Below are 7,688 nucleotides of genomic sequence, written 5' to 3'. Positions count from 1 at the left end.
CTTCAGCCAGGGAGAATGCTGCAGGAAGTCTCACAAGTTGAGGCAGCCGTTCCCGCGGGGGGGGGGGGGAGGAGGCAGCCGTTCGTTCCCGACGGCAGGGGGGGAGGAGGAAGCCGTTCCAGATTGCGGGCGGGGAGGGCGAGGGAGTGCGGGCCCGACCGACCGACCGAACGCAGCGGGGTGGGGGGGGCAGATGAAGCCGTTCCAGACAGCGGGCGGGGGGGGGGAAGGAGACAGTGAGAAGGCTGCAGGAAGCCTCACAAGTTGAGCAGCCATTTCCGACGGCAGGGGGGGGGAGGCCGTCGGGAAACAGCTGCCTCAACTTTCTGAGGCTTCCTGCAGCCTTCTCACTGCTGCAAGAAGCCTCAGTGCTGATGTGCTGCTGGCAATGTGCTTTTATTAAAAAATGTTCAAAAATTAAACAGCTACAAAGAACTACAAAAATGGCCGAGTGCCAATGTTTCCTTTACACTGCGCGTGCGCGAACGCTCCAACGCGCACGCGCAGGGTTGCCGGCAGGAAAAAAACTAATTTAAATGGTACCCGCCGCCTCCCACTTACAAAATCGGCGCGAGTGCTAGGCTCCGCCCCCCTGGGCGCCGCGCCAAGCTGACATGGAGCTGCAGGGCGCTCCAGAATCGCGCGTTTCTTTTCTGGCGCCGTTTTCGGCGCGAAAAACGGGCGCCCAGCTCGGAGGGGCGCCCGTTTTGTAGCGTGTGGAAACTTGGGGCCATGGAGTCCTGGTAGCATTCTGGTGAATCAGCGTTGCACTCCTTCCAAGGTCACTAGATCCTGTCTGAGGGGCAGTGCCCAGACTGGACACAGAGCTCCAGCTGTGGTCTAACCAGGGCTTTGTACAACTGCAACAAAGCTTCTTGCCCTTTGTATTCTAATCCTCTAGTTATAAAGGGTAACATTGCATTAGCCTTTTTGATTATTTTTTGTATTTGACGATTACATTTTAGTGATCTGTGCACATGGACCCCAAATCTCTTTGGACCCCCGCTGTTCCTGGATTTTCACCATTTAATGCTTGCCATTTCACATTAAACATCTGATGCCAGAATATTTCAGCACTATTTATTTTAAGGGAACAAGTATTGCTGTCTAATGTCATAAAAGATGTTTACTAATTCATTTATTTGGCTATGTTTCTGTTCCGGGTCATTCTGTTTTCAGCAATGACACTGGGTTTGATTTTAAGGTTCACACTGCAGTTACATTTTGAAGTCTCAAGTTTAGACTATAATTTGAGAATTGAATAGTTCATAACCTACGATGGAGTCCAACAGTTTATTAATCGTCTGATGAGAAATGTTATGTTCTATTCTAAATGTTTCCATGGATTGAAGGACTTGTTAGGTAAGGGATAAAAATAACTCCTTTATATTTCTGAGTTGGATTTGCCTCAATTCCTTTAATTGAAAATAAATGTGAAAAGATTTCTATGAGCAGAGTCGGAATTATTTGCAATGATCTAAAACATTGATATTTGAATGATCATTAAAAAATGGAGTAAATGAACTGAACTGAACTGTGTAATAGAAGTGAAGCATTAGCACTTTCAACGTGTTTATGAACGTGATCCAACACACCATTTCTATGAGATGGATAATGGCTCTGTGAGGTGTGTTGAGTGATAGTGTCAGCTGTGGCTCAGTGGGTAGCACTCTTGCCTATGGATCAGAAGGTTGTGGGTTCCAGGGACTTGAGCACATAATCCAGGCTGACACTCCGGTGCTGTTGTTTCGGATGAGGTGTTAAACCAAGGCTCTGGCTGCCCTCTCAGGTGTACATAAAAGATCCCATAGCAATATTTCAAAGAAGGGCAGGGAAGTTCTCCCTGGTATCCTGGACAATAATTATTCCTCAACCAAGATCACAAAGAAAAACATATTATCTGGTCATTATTTCATTGCTGTTTGTGATGCGCAAATTGACTGCTGCATATCATGCATTGCGACAGTGATGACACTTCAAACCAACTTCATTGGCTGTGGAGCAAGCTGGGACAAACTGAGGCTGTGAAAGATGCTATATAAATGCAAGTCTTGGCCCCAATTGTACAATCATTTTTATAATGTAGGTCATTGCGTCACAGAATGTTGTTGCATTGCTATGGATACATGTATTATGGAAACATGTCAGGGAGAAGCTGTTTAAGATAAAATGAAGTAAAAAGAACAAATTGTCACAATAGGTAGGCAGCAAGAGAATTGTGATGCAACCGACTGTCAAGCTGAATTGGAAGTTCCAGACTGTTCATGTGGGAATGGAAATGTTTCCTGCTGCACTGGCTAAGGCTCAGAATTGATGGGGATAATGTCAGTGTGCTGGTGCAGTGCTTTAGAACACTGGCACATTGTGCCATGGACAAGGGGGTGGGTGTAAGCATGTTCGGTCCCCCCCCGCCGCCACCTGCACCCTGCTCAGTTCCTGATCTCAATTGTTCGGCTGTGGGGAAGAATAAAGATGGAGCACGGGCCATCTTGATACACTCTCTTGTTCACTTGTTGCAGGTGCTATCCTGGCACTAGGCTTTCTGTACACCTTCTTGGTTGGGGAGCCGCATGGACCAACCCCCTAAAATGAGACACCCTAAAACAAAATTGAACATATCACAGGACATCATAATCAATATTGTGTCACAGTGCTAGAACCGGAGCTCTGAAGCTCTACAATTCTAATCTTTTTAAAGATATATTTTTTAAATTCTTTAAGTATACAAGAAATCTAGAACTCAAATATGCGGTATGAATATCTCTGAAAAAATCAAGGTAGGAATATAGTTGGTTGTTAGTTAAATGTTAGTTAAAGTATTGTGTTCCTAATGAGACTGCACACAGGGACTTCAGGGGATGCACTCCCTGGTGGCAGAACATGGGCGTGCATGCTTTAGAGATACACAACATCACTCCCCACCAAAGTCAAAGTGAAAACTATTTACAAGGTGAGGCGGTCGGGAGCCTTTCTTTCCCTGGTGGACTGCCTCGGTACAAATGCCTGTTCTGGTGTGTTGGCTGTGCCCTCACTGGGCTGGCGTGTTGTTGGCCCTGCAAAGCTACTAAATGAGCCTGGCCTTGCTGGGCTGTTGGGCATAATGGGTTCAATTTCCGGGTCCGGGGTGGTGTTGTTGGTCCTTTGGGTGTGTGTTGTGGGCTTTCAAAAGGTGGTGTCTGCTGTGGGTTGTTCAGGGCAGTCTGTTAACCGCAGCCTCGTTTAGTCCAGGTGCTTTCTGCAAATTTGTCCATTGTCCAGTTTGACTACAAACACCCTGCTCCCTTCTTTAGCTATCACCGTGCCCACGATCCACTTTGGACCATGTCCATAGTTTAGCACATACACAGGGTCATTCAGATCAATTTCCCGTGACACATTGGCGCGACCATCGTTTACATTTTGTTGCTGCCGCCTGCTCTCTATCTGATCATGCAGGTTGGGGTGAACCAGCGAGAGTCTGGTTTTCAGTGTCCTTTTCATGAGTAGCTCAGCCAGGGACACCCTATGAGCGAGTGGGGTCTCGTGCGATAGCTGAGCAGTACTCGGGACAGACAGGTTTGGAGTGAGCCTTCTGTGACTTGTTTAAGGCTCTGTTTGATTGTTTGTACTGCCCACTCTGCCTGCCCATTGGAGACTGGTTTAAACGGGGACGAGGTGACATGTTTGATCCCATTGCGGGTCATGAATTCTTTAAATTCAGCACTGGTGAAACATGGCCCATTGTGACTGACCAGTATGTCAGGCAGGCCGTGGGTGGCAAACGTGGCCCTCAGGCTTTCAATGGTGGCGGTGGCGGTGCTTCCTGACATTATTTCACATTCAATTCATTTTGAAAAAGCATCCACGACCATCAGGAACATTTTACCGAGAAACGGGCCCGCATAGTCGACATGGATCCTCGACCATGGTCTGGAGGGCCAGGACTACAAACTTAGTGGTGCCTCTCTGGGTGCGTTGCTCAACTGAGCACACATGCTGCATTGCCGTACACAGGACTCTAAGTCAGAGTCGATACCGGGCCACCGCACGTGGGATCTGGCTATCGCTTTCATCATTACTATACCCGGGTGCGTGCTGTGGAGATCCGAGATGCACGTCTCCCTGTCCTTTTTGAGTAGCACTACGCAGTTACCCCACAACAGGCAGTCTGCCTGAATGGACAGCTCGTCCTTTCGCCGCTGGAACGGCTTGATTAGCTCTTGCATTTCAACGGGGATGTTGGCCCAACTCCTATGCAGTACACAGCTTTTTACTAGGGACAGCAGAGGATCTTGGCTGGTCCAAGTCCTAATCTGGTGGGCCGTGACAGGTGATTTATCATTTTCAAACGCTTCCATCACCATCAACAAGTCTGCGGGCTGCGCCACCATCAACAAGTTTGCAGGCTGCGCCATTTCCACTCCCGTGGTGGGCAATGGTAGCCGACTGAGAGCATCTACACAGTTCTCGGTGCCTGGCCTGTGGCGGATGGTATACTTATATGCTGATAGCGCGAGTGCCCACCTTTGTATGTGGGCTGAGGCATTAGTGTTTATCCCCTTGTTTTCAGCGAACAGGGATATGAGGGGCTTGTGATCGTTTTCTAGCTCAAATTTGAGGCCAAACAGGTACTGATGCATTTTCTTTACCCTGAACACACACGCTAATGCCTCTTTCTCAATCATGCTGTAGGCCCTCTCGACCTTAGACAAGCTCCTGGAAGCATAGGCTACAGGTTACGACTTCCCCGCAACGTTAGCTTGTTGTAATACACACCCGACTCCGTACGACGATGCATCACATGCTAGCACAAGTCTTTTACACGGGTTATACAATACAAGCAGCTTGTTACAGCATAAAATATTTCTGGCTTTCTTAAAAGCAATTACTTGTTTTTTTTCCCAATACCTAGTTCTCACCTTTACGCAATAACACATGTCGGGGCTCTAAGAGGGTGCTTAACCCCGGTAGGAAGTTAGCAAAATAGTTGAGGAGTCCCAGGAACGACCGCAGCTCCGTGACATTCTGTGGCCTGGGCGGGTTCCTGATAGCCTCTGTCTTGGCGTCTGTGGGCCGAATGCCGTCCGCCACGATCTTTCTCCCCAAAAACTCCACTTCTGTTGCCATGAAAACGCATTTCGACTTCTGCAGCCACAGCCCTACGCGATCCAGGTTTTGTAGGCGCTCGACGGTGTCCCGACCCATGACCAATATGTCGTCCTGAAAAACCACCGTGTGTGGTACCGACTTGAGTAGCTCTCCATGTTTCTCTGGAAGATCGCTGCAGCTGACTGAATTCCAAACGGGCATCTGTTGTAGATGAACAGTCCCTTGTGTGTGTTGATGCAGGTGAGGCCCTTTGAAGACTCCTCCAGCTCCTGCGTCATGTAGGCCGACGTCAGGTCGAGCTTGGTGAACGTCTTGCCTGCTGCCAGCGTCGCAAATAGGTCGTCTGCCTTAGGTAGCCAGTTTTAGTCCTGTAGCGAGAAACGATTAATAGTTATTTTATAATTGCCGCAAATCCTGACCGTGCCATCACTTTTGAGTACTGGAAGAATCGGGCTGGCCCACTCGCTGAATTCCACTGGGGAGATGATGCCCTCGCGTTGCAGCCTGTCCAGCTCGATTTCCACTCTCTCCCTCATCATGAGGTACCGCTTGCGCCTTGTGGTGAATGAGTCGTGCCTCTGGGACCAAGTGGATCCACACCTTCGCCCCTGAAAAGTTCCCAATGCCTGGCTCAAAAAGGGAAGAAAATTTGTGAAGAACCTGGGTACATGAGGCCTCATCGACATGTAATAGCGCTCAGATGTCATCCCAGTTCCAGCGGATTTTGCCCAGCCAGCACCTTCCAAGCAGTGTGGAGCCATCGCCCGGGACAATCCAGAGTGGCAGTTCGTGCACCGTGCCCTCATAGGTGACCGTGACCATGGCACTACCCAGGACAGTGATGAGCTCTTTGGTGTACGTTCTCATTTTTGTGTGGATGGGGCTCAGGGCTGGTCTGAATGTCTTGTTGCACCACAGTCTCTCAAACATCTTTTTACTCATGATGGATTGGCTAGCGCCAGTGTCCAGTTCCATGGCTACGGGTAAGCCATTCAATTTTATATTTAGCATTATAGATGGACATTTCATCGAAAATGTGTGCACCCCGTGTACTTCAGCATCTGTCTCCTCTCTGAGGCTCGAAATTGCTTTGATCCACCATGGACCGATCTTCCTCCACCACGTGGTGGTTAGCAGGTTTTGCAGAGCTTGCAGCTCGTCTGCAAGCTCGTTGGAGGTGCCCCATTGTTCCACAGCTCTTGCAAACATACCCTTTGAAGCGGCATGAATAGGCTGAATGGAAGCCTCCACAACGCTAACAAGGTGTGAATTGGCTTTGTTGGGGACTGAGTCATCTGGGTCATCTGAGGCCTGCTGGCAATTGCAGACTCGTGGGTTCTGCCCTGTTCATTTCTGCTCGCTAACACAGTTCCAGTTAATTTATGAACAGTGCTAGCACTTGTGTGCTGAGAGATTTGTTTGGTGTTATCACTGATGGACATAAACGCCTGTGCTATCGCAATGGCCTTACTGAGGGTCGGTGTCACTACAGTCAAAAGTTTTCGTAGGATGGTCTTGTGGCCAATGCCCAGTACAAAACAGTCTCTGAGCATCTGTTCCAGGTAGCCATCAAACTCACATTATCCTGCAAGTCGCCTTAACTCGGCGACGTAGCTCGCCACTTCCTGACCTTCAGATTGCTGGCACGTGTAGAACCGATACCTCGCCATTAGCATGTTCTCCTTTGGGTTAAGATGCTCCCGATCCAGTGTACACAGCTCCTCATACGACTTATCTGTGGGTTTCACCGGAGCCAGAAGATTCTTCATGAGGCTGTAGGTCGGTGCCCCGCAGACCGTGAGGAGGACCACTCTCCTTTTTGCAGCGCTTCCTTCTCCTTCCAGCTCGTTGGCTACAAAGTACTGGTCTAGCCATTCGACATAGGCTTCCCAGTCCTCACCCTCCGAGAACTTCTCCAGGATGCCCACAGTTTGCTGCATCTTTGTGTTGGATTCGTATACTCGTCGCCAGTTATTGTGTTCCTAACACAGATGAGACTCCACACAGGGAGGTTAAAATAACAGTGACCTCAGTCTTTCTTTATTAAGACACTCCAGAGTGAGGAACAGGCCTTAGGGCCGGCTTATATACAGTGCTCCCAAGGGATGCTGGGATCCCTTGGGACTTCAGGGGATGCGCTCCCTGGTGGCGGAACATGGGAGTGCATGCTTTCGAGATACACAACATAAAGGTTCATTGTTCGTCAAATAAATGATTCATGTTCTCAAATTTGCACCAAATGAGCTATATAGTATGTGGACAGTACCTTTCAGGAAAGCTTAATTATGGTTTATGTTAAATCAGGTGCCTCCGTTCAAAAAAGCAATCCTTTCCATTGTGTGCTGGAATATGTGAGATTAATCAGCAATATTTTATAATATCTATGAGGGTGTCCTTGAAGTGTTTTCTCTGCCCGCCAAGGGCTCACCTGCTGTGACGGAGCTCAGAGTAGAGCGCTTGTTTTGGGAGTCCAGTATCGGGCATGCGGACAATGTGGCCCGCCCATCGAAGCTGATCGAGTGTGGTCAATGCCTCGATGCTGGGGATGTTGGCCTGAAAGAGAACATTGACATTGGTGCGCCTATCCTGCCGGTGAATTT

This window comes from Pristiophorus japonicus, chromosome 15, assembly GCF_044704955.1.
Source record: "Pristiophorus japonicus isolate sPriJap1 chromosome 15, sPriJap1.hap1, whole genome shotgun sequence".
Taxonomy (NCBI): Eukaryota; Metazoa; Chordata; class Chondrichthyes; family Pristiophoridae; genus Pristiophorus; species Pristiophorus japonicus.
This window is presented reverse-complemented; position numbering follows the sequence as displayed.